Source organism: Heterocephalus glaber, unplaced genomic scaffold, assembly GCF_053883595.1.
Source record: "Heterocephalus glaber isolate CG9 unplaced genomic scaffold, H.glaber_assembly_v1.0 deba00000071, whole genome shotgun sequence".
NCBI classification, from domain to species: domain Eukaryota; kingdom Metazoa; phylum Chordata; class Mammalia; order Rodentia; family Bathyergidae; genus Heterocephalus; species Heterocephalus glaber.
The window spans coordinates 25,641,275-25,660,685 of record NW_028258137.1 but is presented as its reverse complement, the minus strand read 5'-3'; the positions used below and the strand labels follow the sequence as shown (position 1 = coordinate 25,660,685).

At 35.9% G+C, this 19,411-nt stretch overlaps 1 long non-coding RNA gene across 3 annotated transcripts in view; it reads left to right on the top strand.

The window, feature by feature from the left end:
• Positions 1–19,411, top strand: part of LOC147830658 (uncharacterized) — a 172,457-nt gene that overhangs the window by 102,024 nt on the left and 51,022 nt on the right. For all 3 annotated transcript variants that reach the window (XR_015449029.1, XR_015449030.1, XR_015449031.1), the window contains exon 5: positions 13,918–14,108. This is a non-coding gene — a long non-coding RNA (uncharacterized LOC147830658). The remainder of the gene's footprint in view (positions 1–13,917; positions 14,109–19,411) is intronic.

Sequence of the window (19,411 nt, the reverse complement as noted above, 5' to 3'; positions counted from 1 at the left end):
ATGAGTTTTTGTGGTTTAATTACCTTAAAACATTAAGTAGTAAGAGACTCCATCAATACAGATACATTAGAGATATCAAATGGGCACTGCTCACAAATACCACCTTGAAGGTGTCTAATATAAATCTTATTTTGCCAAAAATATGTAAAAATAGTTTAAGTCTACCTATTTGAACCTAATGATGTAAGCTATCATTAAGGAAAGAGAAATGTGAACTCAGAATGATTCTCTAAGCAGGAATGAAGAGCTTCACAAAGCAAGGCACATAGTATTTCAGTGCTATTCTGTTCTCATGATGTGAACATTAACTAATGCAACTGGTACTTAAAATCCGCAGTTCTGAATTCCAACAGCTCTGGATTCAAAACTCATGACTGCAAGTTGTAAGTAAGTTAATAGGATGGCAAGTTGGGAGAGACTAATGGGAATGAATATCTAGCTAAGTTTTTGTGAAGATTTCATGATACATGTAGAGATGTTAATACTAATAGCTAATGGGTGCTAGACATTATTTTATTCTAAAAGTCTATTCTTGAGGTTTTGGAGGTGAGAGAAAAAATTAACTTGGGTCAGTATCCAATTTTAAGGCTGTAAAAATGAGCCTAATATCTCCATTGTGACTTTTCTTTTACTGACTGTAATTAAAGAAACCAAAGGTTGTCATTTATTTTATGCACTATTTCAGACGTTTTCTTCTGCAAAACTCATTTCTGTCCTTGGACTCACAATAACTTATTACTCTTTTCAAGTCAAATCACATCCCAATCTCACCCATGCAAATTGGCCTAAGATCCGGCACTAACAAAATGTTAATATTTATGAGTAATGCATTTTGAGTTAAGAGATAGGAAGAGAAACCTTCAGGGAGGCAGAAATGAGTTATTGGCTTGCTATAGAATGTGTCATTTGGAAACAGCCGCATTGTAGAGAGATGATTCAAATGCACAATTTCAAGGGGCAATGCAATCTAGCTTACTAATCTCTCATTATACGAAGGTGAGTTTTTTGTGAACACTTACTGCTCATTAGCATCTTGATCCTGCTGGAGAATCCAGATAATGGGTGCCAGTTTCATTCTCATTACTGACGAATTGCAATGTTTTCTTCCCTCTCCTTAATTTATCATAGAAAAATTAAAAGTGGCAAGAGGTAAAGGCAATCATTTGAAGTAAATAAACACAGGTATTATATGTCATATATTATTTACTTATTTATAATGTTAAGGTCTCTGAGTCACTTTAGTGAGCACCTTCATTACCTCTGGAGTCACTTTTCTACCTTCCTGAGCCACCTGTTCCGTAGCCTGTCATTCTTCACCTTTCTTCCTCATATTCTATTTTTTGCTCCTGCTCCATGCAAGCTGACATCTCCCCATAACAGAAGTCAGAGTTAAAGCTGCATTTGAAATTTGTTGGTTAAGTTTCATCTAATCCACGTAAAAGAGTTGTTGTCCATTAGCTGGTTAGACAAAAGGGTAGGTTTTGTTGTACACTGGACCCTCAAGTTACAACAGGCCTGACATATGAGCAACTTAGGTTACAAACAGAATTTTAATTTTAACTTATGAACAAAGTATCCAGTTATGACAGAATGCCAGTTGCTTGTGCTTCCAGATGGTCTTGTATGTAGATTTAACCCTTAAAGAGTTCTGGAAGGAACATTACAGCATTCTTTCCAGTGTGGAGTTAATTGAGAAATCCTGGGCCAATGTCTCTCGAAGGACACTGAGATCTGCCTGTGTACAGGAGAGAGACTTTGAAGGCTGAGGAGCCTGAGCCTTCAGTTGACCAACTTGAGTTACAGCCAGCCCATGGGGAGGAATTGAATTCCTAAGTCAAGAGTCCACTCTATATGAAAGGAAGTTGAGAAGGCAAAAAGGCTATTACAAAAACACTTATTGGTTGAAACTGGCCAAGCCAATCCCCTCAAACTGGTACATAATACCCTCAAGTGAGGGAAGCCACAATGCTAGTCAGAGGTTTCAGTTAGATTATAAAAGAATCTTAATTTATATTCAGCTATGGGAAAGGCTGACTTAACGAAGGAAAAATGGAATGGTGTAATGTTCTTGTTTACTTCATGCCTTTTTAGGATGATAAGGTGTTCTTCACAGCTGCAGTCCCCTAATATACAAAAAAATCATAGGCACAAACACCCATCTTGGTTTCCAGTATCTTTTTTTGTTTTTGGTATTAGGGACACTTTTTTTAACAACAACAGATGGTTGATTTATACAAATTACAGGCTAGAATAGAACTAGTACAAAATCTATGGAGACAAAGGTTAGAAAAGCATCACTTACAAAAGTAAAGGTGATTCCAGTGGTAAAGCACTCACGCCCCCCCCCCCTGGGTGATAACCAAATGACACACAGCTGGAAGCACAGCATGGCATGGGGACATCCTCTCCCCAGTCAGGGCACAATTGGATGCTACAGCAGAGCTGGTGACACTAGTGACCGGCGCTTCTAGGACTCTTAGCATGACATCAAGAGGCACCTCAGGACAGGCTCATCAGGCAAGACTCAAAAGGAGAATGTAAAACACTCTTGGCAAACTGAAAGGTGCTGTGCAGATGCTGTTCACTATTGCTATTATGCCTGTTCAGTGAGCCTTCACTGAACATGGGAAAGGAAGACCAGTCGGTATAACTGACCAAAGTGACTCAGTGGACATTTAAAAGTGAACGCAGGTATTTCTTTTCAAATACGTGCAGCAATAACACAGGTGAGGAAAGTGTGGCTGGGAGCACCATCAAGGAATTCTGCAGTACTTTAAGGAGGACCTAAAGGATGAAGCTATACACTACTGTAATACTTATGATTCAGTTCCCAAAGTCCCTGAAAAGTTTTTTAAGGAGATCCCCCTGCAAAGGGAAAAAGAAGTCTCGAGCTCCTAAGGGGCACTCCAGCCCAGCTCTTGTAAAATGATCTTAATATGAGAGAAGAATCTGAATTCACAGTTGTACTACACTGGTGGGCGACACAGATCACCCAATGGCAAAGAAACCAGCCACTGACCTAAACAAGTGACAAAGTTTGTGTCTTAAACCATTTATCAAATGGACCTGAAAACAGTATACAACTTCACGGGGGAATAAATGAAGCAACAGAAACTTGTCTGGAGACAAGAAAGACACACTGGCTAGTGTAGGGGACAGGGGAAGGGGACGTTACCAGAACCTCTGCAGTTAGTCCTGGTCTCCTGCGAGCCACGGCAGCACACGGCGAATTACAGGAAAGGTAGAAAAATGAGACCGAGAAGAAGCTGAGCTTCGGGTCTGATCAGTGCTGCTCTGGGCAGCAAAGACAAAAGCCCCCAGCTTACCACACCTTTTATTCAGTACATCGGGAGAAACAAATGTAACAGATGACTTGCAAAGAGTTCAATAGTTCACATTGGGATAAACAAGGTGTAACGGAAGGCTTGCAGAGAGTTCAGTACATCTTCGGCAAACAAGATGTTAATCAGTCCAAGAACAATGAGGAACTGAGCAGATGTTTGTTCTCCCAGGATGTTTCTTGTCCTGGAGAATCACAGCATCACTGGATCCCTGAAGTCTCAGTTGTGACCGGAGGCCAAACTGGAGTTATTCTGTAGCTGGGCTGTAGGCAAGAGGACTAGGCTAACCAAATGATTTATCCCTAGAATTATGTAGCATTGCTCCCAACAGGCTAGTGTTTAAAACTGGGTTTAAATCCTTTCAGGTATCTTCAGCTTTAGTCTTTCTCAGGGTACACCTTAAGTTTGTATTAATCTCCTTTTACTTTACATTTCAAATCGATACAAAATGGAAAATGAACATGAAGCAAGTCAATCAGTTGCTTCTTTGGGCAAAGTCAATGTGATTATTCTGAGGAAAACATTCTAATTATTATGATGTACTTCTCTTAGATTCTTGTGAAACATGGGGGCTTTTTAATAGCAGGTTTAAAATTCTTCACTAACAGCTCAAAACCCAATTCTACTGTTGCATGTCAAATGGTATCCATTTGAAGAGCCAATGGCATCAGAGGCACTGTACAGATTCCAATTTCCAGTCCAGGAGAGAAAAAGCATTAGAGTGGAGGGCTGATCAGGAGGTGAGGAAGGTGCTGTAATAGTCAATAAGGATAAATCAGTAGTTTGGACTGCTAGTTCAAGTCACATTTCCTAACTGAAGTCATTGTCACAAAACAGTTTTCGAACAACAGCAAACATATTTGTATCTTAAAACATGTATAAGAGCACACCTACAGCTGTCCTTTCTATACACCTTGAAGTATATACATTGTGCAAGGAGAAACCAGTGAGATATCTTGAAAAGTAAATCTATTTGTCAAATACCAAATGTTATTTAACATAACAGCAGTAAACTAGTGAGTCAATACTTAAAACCACGGGAAAAACTAACTGCTTCAAATCAAGCCTTTTTTTTAATAACCCTAAATATCAACCTTACCATCTGATTTTCACTTTCAACAACTTAGTAGTCACCTTTACCTGACAGCTATTTGTCTTTTTATTTCAGAACAGGGATTATTGGCCACTTTCTTAAAAAGCACATTCTATCTTGTTCTTTTAAAATTCAAATTTTCAGTATTTTCCAATAAAGAAATAAATGTTTGAGAAAAGAGATATATGTAACCTAATTCAAACATTATGCAGTATATACATAGAAATACCACATGGCACCCTATGAGTATGTACAATTTTTATGTTTTCATTTGTCTGTTAAAATAAATTCAAATTTCCTGTTACTAGTCCTATTATTAGTCTTAATACAACGACCCTTGCTTAAGTGTTCACCATTACTGATTTGTTTGTCCACTGTTCCTATTTTTATGTTGCAGAATTGGACTAAAGGAATAGATCATTAGGCATAAAAGTCAAATACATGTTTATGGTTAATCGTTGAGAAAAAAGAGATCTGTGTGATGATTCCAGTATCTTTTATATTATCTAGAGGACTCTGCAAGTGTGGAGTGGAGGAACCTACATTCAAGGAGGATAAGATTGACAGGAGGACCAATGGAGGCAATCACATTAAATCTGCATTGAAAGTTATATTGCACAATATAAATCTAAGGTGCCATTAGATTAACAGAATAATGATTAACTGTGACTCACCAAAGTGTTTATTGGCTTTTAATTTCTCTAATCATAATGATCTTAGAAAGGACTAACATAATTATAAACACGTCTATATTGTGGCATAGCTGACTAAACATAAGTTTGGATTCAGACAGACCCGAGTTAACCTCATGCTTGCATTCCCATGGCACTATGACAGTGGACAATGTATTTTAGCTATACACAATGTGAGTAATAAGTTCCATTTCCTGGATTGTTTTAAGGGTGAGAGATAATGTACCTAAAGCAGCCAGCACGGTGCTTGATGCATAGATACTCTGTACTCAGCAATAGCATTGGCAGCAGTAACTGTTGTTATTATGGTCCTTGCTCCAAGAAATTTCCCCCATAAAAAAAGAGAATGGGTTCTATTAGAAGTTAAACAGAGTCAGTGCACCTTCCAAAGGGGCCTGAGGCAAAAGTGGCAATGAAGCAGAGATAGAAGATAGACATAGGTCTGGTTTCTGCTGGTTACATGAGGTCTGGCAGATGCTACTGATAAGACATGCAGACAGACACTTCTGCAAGATCATTTTGGTTATCTGCATTATAGAATTCTCAGAAAAGACATTCCCATGCAGAAGCATTTTGTTTCCTAGAAGCACACCATTAAGCTTACTTAAAGCAATGTCTGTGCAAGAATCACTGGCTTCTACCAGAAGAAAGATAGAAATCAAGTTTCCCTGTTAACTTTATCAAATATGAAACGACAAAGCACTTCCTTGTGTCCCTACCTTAGGTTCATCATTGAACTATCTGTAAGTTTTTAGGTGCACCATGGAACTGCTGTCGTATCAGTTCCCTCATTACTAAAATGGTGCTAATAATAAAATCGAATGTGCAGGACTGCTGGGTGCCATTTTTAGTTATTGTCACATCAATGCCCTAACACAGAGCCTTAGCAGGTTAGGTGTTTTACCTTATGCTCTTCCCTCTGCCAGGAAAATCTCACCCACAACTAGGTGAACCTGAGATGTTGTCCATGGTGTTTTCATATCACCAATCTCGATCCTATTTTCAATGCATACTGTGTCGTGTTCACCAAGTAAAATCATATGCTCTCTCCTCTCCTTAATAATAAAAAATAGTCAAGGGGGTTTAATCTAGCCCTTAAGCTATTATTAGCAATGATCTATACCATTATACTGAATTAATAAAAAGTTAAAAGATTTCATTCAAAACTAAATTGTGTGTCTTTTCATTATCATCGGTATTGTTAAGTGTTTTCTGTATGCTCAGAATTATTCTTTACCGCACACTGTGTTTCAGACTCAATCCCTGAAGCAACTTCATGAGATTTCTTAGTCTATTCAGACTGTCATAGCAAGGTACCATAAACTAGGTGGAAATTTATTGTTTGCAATTCTAGAGGCTGGAAAGTAAAAGGCACAGGTAGATTAAAAGTCCTGTGAGGGCCCACTATTTGGTTCACAGATGGTGCATTTTAGCTGTGTTCTTACGAGTAAGAGGATACCTAACTCTGCAACCTCTCTTATAAGGACACAAATCCTATTCATGAAGGCAGAGGTCTTGGAACCTAATTATCCTTCAAAAAGACCCTGTCTTCTAATACTGTCAGGCCAGGGATCAAATCTTAGTCATGAATTTTTTGGGAAACAAAAGCATTCTGATTATAGTTCAAAGTAAGAGTTATTGTTACCTTTATTTTATACATGAAGAAACTGAGGTTTGTTTTGCTCAATAATATACCCCTGGTTTTATAGCAAATACATAAGATACTGGAGTTTGAATCATGCTTTCTGATTCTAATGTCTATTTTCAATACTTCATACACTGCTGCTCTCACCTAAGATTGTGGGATGAATCATTAAGATTTTTTATTAGAGTATTTTTATGTCACATCACTTGTCTGTTAATTCACCATCATTCCAGGGTGACAATGATGTGATTATTTTTCATTTTTTTCTCATAAAATGTTTTTATCTCAGAGAAAAGTCCCTATTCTTATTACAATCAGCAGTGTGGCAAATATAAACACTTCTCATAAATGCCTGTAGGTAATATGCTCCTGAATTGTTTTAATTTATAGCAAGACTGGAGGAATATTATGCACATCAGTCTTATAAATAATGTGACATAAATAACAGCTGCATTTAGTGCCAAAGCAATTATTTTCTTCCCAAGCAATCATTCATTTTTTTAGCGGGAACTAGAAATTTGCATACACCATTGTCTCCTTACATAATTAGGGTGAGTCTCCTTTACTCTTGTGCCTTGATGTTTAATACCTGAAAATAATTAGTTTTTCTTTGTGAATTGTCAAGATCTAATAACACTTTTTTCTTAATTTTTGCTTGGGTAAAGAGCAAGATCGTGTTTATGGCAATAGTGATATTAATAGTCATCCCTCACTCTCTCTGGGGGATTTGTTCTGGGATCCATGTGGACAGCAAAATCTGCAGATGCTAAAATATTTTATATAACACTGCATAGTATTTGGAGACAACCTATTCATATGTCCATATACTTTAAATCATATATGGATTGCTTACAATATCTAATACAATATAAACACTATGTATTAATTGTTAAATTGTATTGTTCGGGAAATAATATTTTTTAAAAGTCTGCACATGTTCAGTACGGATGCAATTTTTGTTTTTCAAATACAGTGAACTCTTGACTTATGAACTCAATTCATTCTTGAGGGTGGGTTGTAACATTGATCAGTTAAAGGCTCAGGCTTCTCTACATGGCCTTCAAAGTGTCTCTCCTGTGTACAGGCAGGTTTCAGTGTCCTTAGAAAGTCATTGGCCCAGGATTTCTTAATCAGCTCCATACAGGAAAGGATGTTATAATGTTCCTTCCAGAGCCCTTTGTATCTGAGACCATCCGGAAGCACAAGTGGCCAGCATTCAGGTCATAACTCAAGGTTTTATTCATAAGTCAAAACTAAAATTCTGTTTGTAAGTGAAGTTGTTCATATGTCAGGCTGGTGGAACTCTAGGGACTAAGAGGGTTTTTTGTTTGTTTTTGTCTTTTGGTATCAGGGTATGAATGCTGGACCTTGCACTTCTGAGACAGGTAGCAGAACCACTGAGCTAAATCCCCAGCCCAGGACTATTTTTGATCTATGACTGGTTGACTGCAAGGATTCATGGAGCACCAGCTGTACCTATTTTACCATTAGCATATGGTTGCTCTAAAGAGGTCCTGTAATAGATCTTTAATGGATCTTATAATGGTTTTGTGCTTGGCTCATTCATGTATTGATTCATTCTAAAATTATTTGTGGGAAACATGCTATGTACTGGAATCAGTGCTATATCCTGGATACACTAGAGTGAATACAAGAGAAAGCAACAGACCTAAACACAGAGTTCAAGAAGGCTTTTGTCTTGAGTAAGATACAGATAATAAAGAAGTATGAATTTTAATATGTCTTATAAAAAATACAGACCTGTGAAGGAGAATAGCTTCTTGATCAAGAACTATGGAGACTTGACCTCTAAGCAAGTATCTAAAATAGCAATCTTTCCAGACAGTAAGGGCAAAGGTGTACTCCAGGAAGAGGGAAGAGGCTGTGTGATCCTTTAGATCTGGAAACAACTTGATGTTTCTGAGGAGCTAAAAGAAAGCCAGTGTAGATTCGACATAGTAAGTAAACATAAGTTAGAGGTCATTGGAAGGTCATAGAAGTCGATGAAAAACAAGGTTTCACAAAGTTGAAGAACTTTGCTCTGGACCACCTAGCTATTTAGATTGAAGATCTGAGCCCTAGTGTCTGTGGCTGCAACTCCCAGTTTATTTAATTTCTTAGAATCAAGATTTTCTAGAAAATAGTGACAGTATTAACAATAGTAATAACATGGCCATTCTGACTTGATCTTTTTATGTACCAAGCATACTTCTAATCACTTAATCATTACAGATAACCCGTGAAATATTTTAATTTTTTTAAAAACAGTTTTATCCCCAACATGCAAATGTGTGGGATTGAAACTACTTGTCCTTACCACACGGATATTAAGCAATGGCTTGAATTTGAAACAAGGGTTATATGACACTCTAGAGTTTGAACATTTATTCATACTCTTAATGGCAGGTTAAACTTTTTGTATAATATGAAGCAATTTAAGGTTTACCACAAACTTGGGAGAGTAATACAGTTTCTTTTTCTTGAATTATTTGAAAGTGAGTTGTCAACAAGATACATTACCACCCTTAAAACTTTAGTGTACAGTTTGTCTAACAAAGTCTTTCTCTCATATTATCACAATGTAACCACTAAAATAAGAAACATATCTTTTTTTTTCCTAAGCAAAGACCAATTTTTTTATAGTAAGAAGGTCCAGTTCAGGATCATACATTGCGTTTAGTTGTCATGTATATTTAGTCTCTTTCCATCTGCACAATTCCCTACTCTCTTCTTGACTTTCAAGATTTTGTGGCTTTTAAACATGATAGCTCAGTTCTGTCATGGAATGTCCTTCAGTTTGAGTTTATACAATATTTTCTCTGGATTGAGTTTATGTAATTGAAATATTTAGGGTAGAAACATGAAATGATGCTGTGTTCTTCTCACTGTCCCTTTGCAGGTGTTATATAATTTCAGTTCACCCAAATTTTAAATAAAATGACACAGATTGTTTCATTGAAAGGAGGTTTCTGGGCTTTTTTTTAGTGTTTGAACTCCAGCATCATATGCTGGGCTTCTGCTGCCATTCGCACAACCCTTTCGTATGTACTCTCCTGGATATGTTTGAACTCTGACTTCCTCTTCCAGGCCACCAGTGCCATTTTGTCCCCAGCCCCAAATGCTCAGACTTTACTTTCCTCCATGTGGATGCCCCTCCCACCTCATTCAAGTGTCTGACAGTCTTTGTAGATGTCTATCTTACTAAGTTCCACATTTTAGTTGTTGGAAAGAATGTAAAGAAAAAAGTAAATAAAGAAGGGAAGAAGGAGAGGGGGGATATAGAGAAGAAGAAGAAAATAAGAAAGCCAAAGAATAACTTATAATAATAGTAATAATATTTTTATAAGATATAAAATGAAATCAATTGTTTTCACTCCAGAAAAGTGTTCAAAGTGTTGTTAGCTAAAATAATGCTAGTTGAACACATTATTTCTCACTTCTCTCCACAGAAATCATTGCCCTTGCCCAAAGCAACAACAAAAACATGAAGAAAAAGCATTGCTCATCTGAACTGTCATTTTCAACAAAATACAATCAAAGAATTCTCAAAGTATAGTTGAAGCATAGTCACTATTAGCAAAAGGGCCAAATGTATACACAATACATGATGACTTTTGTGGTTTTGAGATCTTTAAGTCTCCTCCTTCTTATGTGCTGTTCACTTGTCTAACAACTGTTCTCAGGAACTTGGGTATTTTTCTAATGGGAAAAAGCTATCATTGTCTATTACTTATCCTAGTTATTTTAATCTCTCTTCCAGTTTATACAAAGGTGACTTTGGAGAACACAATACAGATCTGTTCTCCTTCACTTTTATACTATGATGATTTTTTTTTTTTTGCTGTACCAGGGATCGAACTCAGGACCTTGCACTTGTGAGGCAGGTGCAGCATCACTGAGCTAAATCCCTGGCCCCTATATTATGATGATTTTAACATATAACCTAAGAACTTCTCCGGAGAAAGGAAACACAATATTGTAGTTAGAAAAATAGATTTGGAGTCAAGTCCAGAATTTATGACTTATGATTTGAATTTTGCAGTGTGACTTAATTTACTTTTGCTTCATTATCTTTATCTGCAAAATAAGTATAATGTTATGAGAGCAACCATTGTTCTAAGGACTAAATGAAATATCTAAGAGAAAATGGTTAGTATAGTCATGAACTCACGAAAGATAAGCTCAAGTTTGTCAAAAATTGACAGCTCTTCTCCTTTGTGCTCAAGTACTTTGTTTATTTCTGTCTCATAAAATTGGTGTTTCACTTGTGATTATATAGAAGTCATCTTCACTGGGCTGGGACTTTTTGAAGTTCAGGAATAATTTCTCATCCCTGTGTTGTCAATATCAAACAAAGTTATTTGTATAATAAAAATATCTCTATGTAGCTTTCAAGGATAGAGGATTGTGAGATGGTGAGATGATTAGATCAATGAATAAAAGGATAAAAAATGAATGAATGAAATGATAAATGAACAAAAGAATAAACAATTGTAACAAGGCTAAGGTAAAAGACTTAATATTTATTTAACATCTATGATATCCCAAGAAATTAATTGGCTATTTTACATGCATTGTGGCATTAATACATTATTGCATTACAATCCTATTGAAGAGAAAAAGGAAGCTTACAAAATTAAAAAAAAAATCATAGCCCATGTTTCTATATACGTGTGAGAGATACGATATTCAAGAGTTCAACTCTGTCTATATATAAGGTCCTTGGCTTTTTCCCCATTGTTTGTTGGCAGTGATGATACAATACTGACACTGGGAAGTATCCAGGCTATTCTTTCTATCTCATTATTTTACAATAAAAAAGTGAAGAGAGTTATTTTATTTATTTAACAGCCAGAAGATAAAGCATTTTTAAGCTGGTATACACAATGATTGCATTTTAAGAAAACAAGCTTTCAAACAAACTTATTATTTATAATTTTAAAGAACTTTTGTGGGGCAAAATACAGCAGTACCTCTCAGTTTATGAACTTGATTCTTGTTCCACAGTTCTGGGGAAGATGGCCATGGTAGTGCTGTCACCAGATGCAGAGTTTGTGAACAGAAACAAATGCAAACAGAAACCTTGGTGAACTGTGATATACGGATTATGAACTGAGCTTTAATGCCATGCCCAGCACGTGTAATTTCAGGATAAGGCCATAGGAATCTTTAGGTCTCCAGACAGCACAGTGGGTTAAAGTAAATAATTTACTTGGTATAAAATAGAGGAACTTGGATGCAGTAGGAACACATGAGAAACAAAAAATTTATTGAAGGATTTTAGCCTTTCTGCAAAGAATAGGATACTATCTACTAGCCCAGTCTTCAATACTGAATACATTTCCTTCCACGGGACATATTTCTGTTAAGTGAGATGATGATTAACCTTGGACATTAGGGAGCTGGCTCTTAAATAGATCATATCCTTAGGTTCTTTTGGTCATTCTAAATTTTTTAATTCAATAAAATATCAAACGCTGACAAGAATGTATAAATAAGTGTGTGTGTGTGTGTGTGTGTGTGTGGACACATGCTAAATATGAATAGATTCTGTCCCATATTTATTTTCAATACATGGAATCATCGAAGTTGAAAAGAATAGTCTGCAATATCTATAATAACAACATGATTTTTCCTCTCAGATGTGCTTTATCTTGCCCTCACTAATGAAGAACAGTCGTCCATATGACTGGAAGAAATTTAAAAAATCCTTAATCACTCCATTACAATGACATTTCTTGGTAAATTCCAAAGTTAGTTGCATGAGATTTTACTGAAAAGGTTCAACAAGATTCTTTCTGATGTGGTATTTCATCCAGTAGATTCTGTATACTTATCATAAGATACAAGTATTTAAAATGAAGTTTGGTGAGTATTTCCATACAAAATCAAGCTCACATGCTTAACAAAAGGAGAATTTTCTTTATTTTCTATTTCTTGATTCAACTTGATCCTGTCAAAATGATCCTATACATCATCTTTGAAGGTGTGAAGTTATATGGGTAAATAATTCATAGACACATATAGATCACCACTACAACAATATTCATAATTTCTTGGCAAAAATATGTAACCATAAATAGGATGAAACAAACTAAATGTAATGTAGAATGGAGGAGTAGCTAAAGAAATCTTAATATGGAAATCACATCTACATAGTGACTCACATCATATATGCTTTTGAAATATAACTACATTCTGGTATTCCAGTATTCTAAGATGTAGTTCTAGGTATCTGAGTGAATAACTCAGTGATATGTTTTCTCCCTTCTAGTGTCTCCTGATTTGTAGAGGTGAAGACTTTGGACAAATACACACATGGTTGTAGAAATGTGATGAATATTGTGTAACAGTATAAATGAGACATTTCAAAACAGTTGAGAATACAGCCAATAATGTTAAATATTTCTTTTTCATATAGAAGATGAGTAGAAATCTGTCAGATATTTAAGGAGAGCTATCTTCTGAGCAATGATACCACAAGAAGAAGCATAAATGCATACTTGGAAATACCACTATTTCCTCAGAGATCTAGTGATTCCATATGACTCAAAGGCTCAGATAAAGAGCTTTATGTGGTAGACTAATGGCTGGGACTAGGGAGGCTGCCATAGCCTGGGGTCAGACCCTGAACTATTATGGGAAACACACAAACGTGCAACTGATTCCTTGTGTGCTGTTATTTTGGAGCCTCTTCAAATTACACACACACACACACACACACACACACATGTACACATCAATATATATAAAACAAGTTTTGTATACTATAGACTTAAGTAATTCCCATATACACTATATATATTTATGTAATATATATACATATATGTATATATACATATATATATGTATGTATATATACATATATGCACCTAGATACACAATGCATATAGGCCAATGTGAATAAGTGAAAAATAAGTTATAAGCTACGATTTTTATCAGTTAGTATATACATGCATAAGAGTGTTCTGATTATTGTTTTTTTCTTTATCTTTTAAATTTTTATTGTTGTTTCTCCCAGAATTATTCACATTTTTGTTCCCCCTGGCTCATCTTAATCTTTCTTATTTTGCTTTTCATAGCATGTAAAACTTGAAGGAATAATAATAAAGAAAGTGTTTCCTTTATCCTTCCTCATTGTTTTAGATCCAGTGCATGAATGATCCAAATAGGATTAAGAAAATCAGAGTACCCAAGAGAAAGGCCTAGAAAGGAACACGGCTGAGTCTGCTCTATTTTCTCCTTCGTGTCATGCCATGCTGCTTGAGGTCAATTGTGTTCTCATGTTTAATCACCTGTAGAAGAAAAAAGACCTGACATAATATTTGACTTTTCTGGTGAGTGTAATTATCATTTGACCCATAATTTCCCAGCCTACACAATCATTGCTTGGAATAGGGTTTCTGACGTCCGTGCCTTGTAGGTATTTTTTAAATGCCCATGGATATCTGCAAAGCCAGGGTAAATAAGAATAGCTTTATATGGTCAAACATGAATTGTCTTGATCTGTTTATTTATTTTTTGATGAAAATGGGCATATAAATAGCACTTTACTCTCCAAAATCCTGGCTCAATTACAATTACCTCTCCTCTTCTCTATCCAGGCTGTATTTTGTGTCACTCATATGCTGTATTCGAAAGATATCTTTAGTTTCCCTAAGCAGGTTATTAGGCTTTCAAAAATAAGATAACGCAGTTTGGTCTTTTTGAAAAGCAAAGAGCCTCTTGTAGAAAAACTCTCCCAACCCTTTTCTTTGAAGGTAATCTTTTGTTAGAAATTGTAAGCCAAGAACAAAAGAATCACAGTGACATGAATAAAGCTTACAGAATTTGTTCAGAAAAGTTGCTCAAACACCGATTTTGGGAACTAATAATTTAAAACTCTGCCATGCTGTCTCATTGGCCCCTGCACACAGGGTCATCTGATTATGCCTACTCATAAATGGCTGAGTTAATCTCAATCCTTTTGAAAGTTATTATTTCTGGAGAACTCAAGAGTATGTGGTTTACTGTCACTCCTGGAAGTTTCTATGTCTCTGCTAGTACCTGATAAAGAAGGGGATTTCTCAAAGTCAATCACTTAAAATAGAGAACTTAAATCCATTTTCACATACCTCTGGGAAGCAGATCTGCATTAACCTAGTCTATGACTTCTCTGGCAATAATAAGGTGTAAGAGAGTACACAGCCACCGGTGATTTCTGCAAGTGATACAATGAGGGGACAGAGACAATGAGGCAAAAATAAAATGGGACCTGGGATTAAGGGATCTTCCACTCAGTCATGTGCACAATGCTGAAAATTAATGTGGTATTGTTTAGTGAGCAGCTGTCAAGTTATTGTAATTTGCAAATTTTCTTTTCCCTTCTCCATCACTGAAGGCATATTAGAAATGGCTTCATTTCTGAGGGATGACAAAATTAATCCTATTTTGAGTTCCATTTGAAAAAAGTGACACGTTAAGCTTGTTTTGCATTTATCAAATGAACCAATGAGTTCAACATTTACTGAATACCTCTGAATGGAAGACAGTGATAGATAGTAGGGTTATAAAGACGAATTAAGTACAATTGCTTCCAGGACAATATTGAATATTTGTTGGAAGTTACAAGTAGAACACAACATGGTAATTTTTCTCTGTAATCATAAGCGCAGAAATAAACAAGGGATGCCAGGACAGAACATAGATCGACTTGACTGAAATTAAAGAACAATAGTGTGTCTTACACAGATGTAAGACAAACCCAGAGTAAGTAGCCTCACAATAAAGAGGATCCTGTGGCAGGTTGAGTCTTTTGAACTTTTATTGAAAGTATCCAGAGGCAAACCTTGTGTCCATAGAAACACTCACTTTATGGTAAATATATAATAATGTAAATTAAATACAATTACTTATGTGTACATGACCTAGAGCATTGTCTTCATCCTTCAACATATAGCTCTCAATAAATGAAAAAATGACAGAAATTTAGTTATGCCTATGGAAAGGAGTTGAGTACAGTATCAGTGCTGCAATATCCAAGTTTGAAAGTTACACAGCACAGGTCCATTATTGTGATGCAGAACAGCCATTCTGAATTTGGGACAATAATGAAACAGTTCAGGAAATGGGTCTAAGAGGGGCAAGGAGAAACTGTCTAGGATATTGTTTATGGTTATTATAAGTGCAGGAATGCTTAAGAACAATTCATGGGAGGTGGTTGAAGAAAGATTAAACAGGTTTTATTCATTGGCATCTACTTTTCACCAAAGTATATTGGATCAAATTTGCTTTAAATCCATGCACCTTCCCTGATTTGCTCTGCTGATTAAAACCTTCCAATTATAAGGACGGCACTCTACTCCCAATAAAAAGTGTCACAAAATTTAGCCTGATAAATTGAACTCATTCCATACTGGACAGGTCTACTGTGAACAGGACATATGTTAGATGATTATCTGGGTTCCCACTTGCCAGTTGGTCAGAGGCTGATCAGTGTTGCAGTCTTAATAGATCCACTACATTTTACTATGTATGTCTATGGTCAAAGAACTGAGCATTCAAACAAATCCATCATTATCTGAAAATGGATACGCTTAGGTTGTCCAAGCCACCCACTGAGAAGTAGGGCATTTGTCAATCTATCTGATTACAGAACAGAAGATACTTTAAGAAGGAATTCTTCTTATTTTTATAGATTTTTCAAGGCTTATTTTTCTCATCTGCTTCTCTGTTTTGTTTCTAATATAGTCAGCTTGGATGAACAAAACATAAGAGAAGAGAGGAGAGTTGAAGTACAGCATTCTCAGACATCGAGGCAATTGCATGAAAGATGAGTTTAGATCTCTCATTCTAGATGATATTAAGGTAGTCATTTAGCCTCTCTGAGCTTCATTTGATTTATCTGTAAGGCTTTCCCTATAATTCATTCAAGAAGTACATGTTGAAAATATAGTATGTGCCAATGTAGGTACTAGAAATTCAACAATAACAAAAACGAACCAATAATGAAGCTTAATATGGCTTACAGTTATATGAAATGTTCATATATAAGTGTATAGTAAGAACTTTAACTTAGAAAGATGCTCATTAGAAAAAGACAGTTGAACTGAGGTCTAAAATTTAACAATAAGTTAAATTGGTGAAGAAGAGGAGAGAAAAGATTTCCAGGTAAAGAAAATGGCATTTGCAAAGGCCCCGTGGTGAGAAAGGTTGTGGATATTTGAAAAGGACAGTGGTTTTAACACAGATCATAGATAAATACTGCAGCTATATAAATGCTTCTTGGTTTTCATGTTCAGATAAAACACTTGGGGGTTTTCTTTTAAATGCAGATTTGGTTCAGTAGTTTTGGAGTGGACACTGAGATTCTGCCTTTGCAAAAGAAGCTTCCCAAGTGCGGTCAGTCTTTCTGGTGCACAGATCATATTACTCAGAGAAGAGCAAAGACATGATGAAACAACAGCTTCATCATTCTCTTGTTTCTTACTCCTTTTCTCCTCTCATTCTTTCCAAAATTTTACTGTCCATCTCTTTTCAAAAGAAATGCTGAGAGAGTCTGGTCTACTAAGTCTAACCATATTCTATTCCACAGCAATAGGACCTAAGAGACCTGGCTAAGGTCTTGGGCCATAGCCTGAACCAATCCCCACAGCAGGAGAGAGAGTCAGTGCCCATATTGAGTCATAAGACTGCCCTGTTAGTGACAACCTGATTTACCTGAGATTGCAGTTATCAAGATATCAATACTGGGGGAGAAATAATCGTGAGCTTATCCATGACCCTAATTTCTGTCTCCAAATACTAGAAAAATAGATGAAATGTGAAGTTATAACTTAACATTTATAAGTGCTTTAGCAAGGAAGAAAAAAAGATGCCATTTTACCTTTTAATACTTTTATTTGTTTATGCATGAACGTGAGTAAGCAATCATTTAGGAAGAAAGAAAATAATAAATTAAATACTACTGATTACTCTTCAAAGTGTGTGTTGGAATTGACTGAATACAATTCTACGTTGAGTTGCCTTAGTTCTATAGACAATTCCTGTAGAAGTTCAGAATGGTCAGTAAAGGTCAGCAACATTACATGTGATCCAAGCCCTCATCACAAGGTCCTCTGACTCATGGAGAATTATGATGAGATCTGAGAATCTATCTTTCTTTAGCAAGTCCCTTTAGTGGAGAGAAAAAGCATTGAAAAGGAAGAAAGCAACCTAACAATGTGATATCAAAACAGCTCTGATCCAACTAAAAATAAACTAACAAAAACCTACTACAAAAATGCAAATTATGCTCATGTGACTTTGATTGTGTCGTTGGTTTATTGAATGTATACATTAAATGCATTTGATGTGAGAACCTTGTAGCCAAAAAGCTTATGTTCTGCTGTGGAGGACACAGTGGTGATGAACAATTAACAAAAGAAAAGGACTTTATATGATGGGAAAAATTACTTGGTGGGGGGCTGTTAATAGTCAAAATTGCCCATGTGTGTCAGAGAGATCATCACTGTAGTGGAAACATTTTAAGAATTTCAGCGAAGCCTTGAAGAATTAGTAGGGGATTTTCAGGTGGCAAGAACCTCCAAACAGAGGGAAGAGTCATTTGCAATTCTCTCAGTTGCACTCCGAATACAGTAAGTAGGTCAGAATGACAGGTGAGTACAGTATATGCGTATTTGTGTGTGATTCTGAAGAGGAGCCTGGATTGGGGATAAATTATGTTGAGCGGAGATTAGCCTGGGTGAGTACATGGGAGATAGCAGCAGATATACTTTTTTTTTGCCCTTCAGTTTTAAAACTTGTTAAATCAGCATGATAATACATTTATCTTTTCTAATTTAGTGATCAGGACAGCTTCAGAAGGTACAGGAAGTGTCTGGCAGATTTTTAGCACTTAATAGTGGTTGATAGGGCTCTTATTATTACTGAGAAGTAGATTGGGATTTCTACACAAAATTGAGCCAAAGAGGATTGTAGAAGGATTGTTAACCACAGGGCTAAGTAGTTTTTAATAACAAAAAACTTGGTTTATAACTTCAAATACTAAGCTTTTTTGGAAAGTTTTAGGTTAAAGATCTGATTTGATTTCATATGTATTTCCAGATGAATGTATCATCATAGCAACTGCATGAAAGAGTTAATTTTACCCCAAGACTATAAGTGAGGCGTTGCATGTGTGTACAGTTTGGTGGTTAGAGAACTGACCAGAGTTTACAATGCTGACTAGCAGAAACTACAGCACCTGCATCACAGGCATCTATAAAACCCAAATACCACTTGATCTTCCTGAACTCAGATTCCATGCTCTACAAAGCAGGGAGAGAAGGAGGAATGGAAAAGATGGCAAATTTCTTTTTTGCTTTACTTTTTAATCCATATTCCTCATTAGGGGACTGTTAGTGATGCACATATTCCTGTTTAACATTACATTGTAATTTAGATATGAATTAGTAATTTTTTTTGTCATTGACTGCTTGAATACATTTATACATACATTTATCTGGAAAAGAAAACATAACAAGATAAAAAAGAAATACACGCAGTAATCAGTGAAAAAGAAATTCATTAAACAATTTAAATGTCAAAAATAAGAAGAAACATAGAAAGAGGACAGAGAGATAAGCAAAAAGTATTTTATAGTATCTCAAGTTAGGTTTTT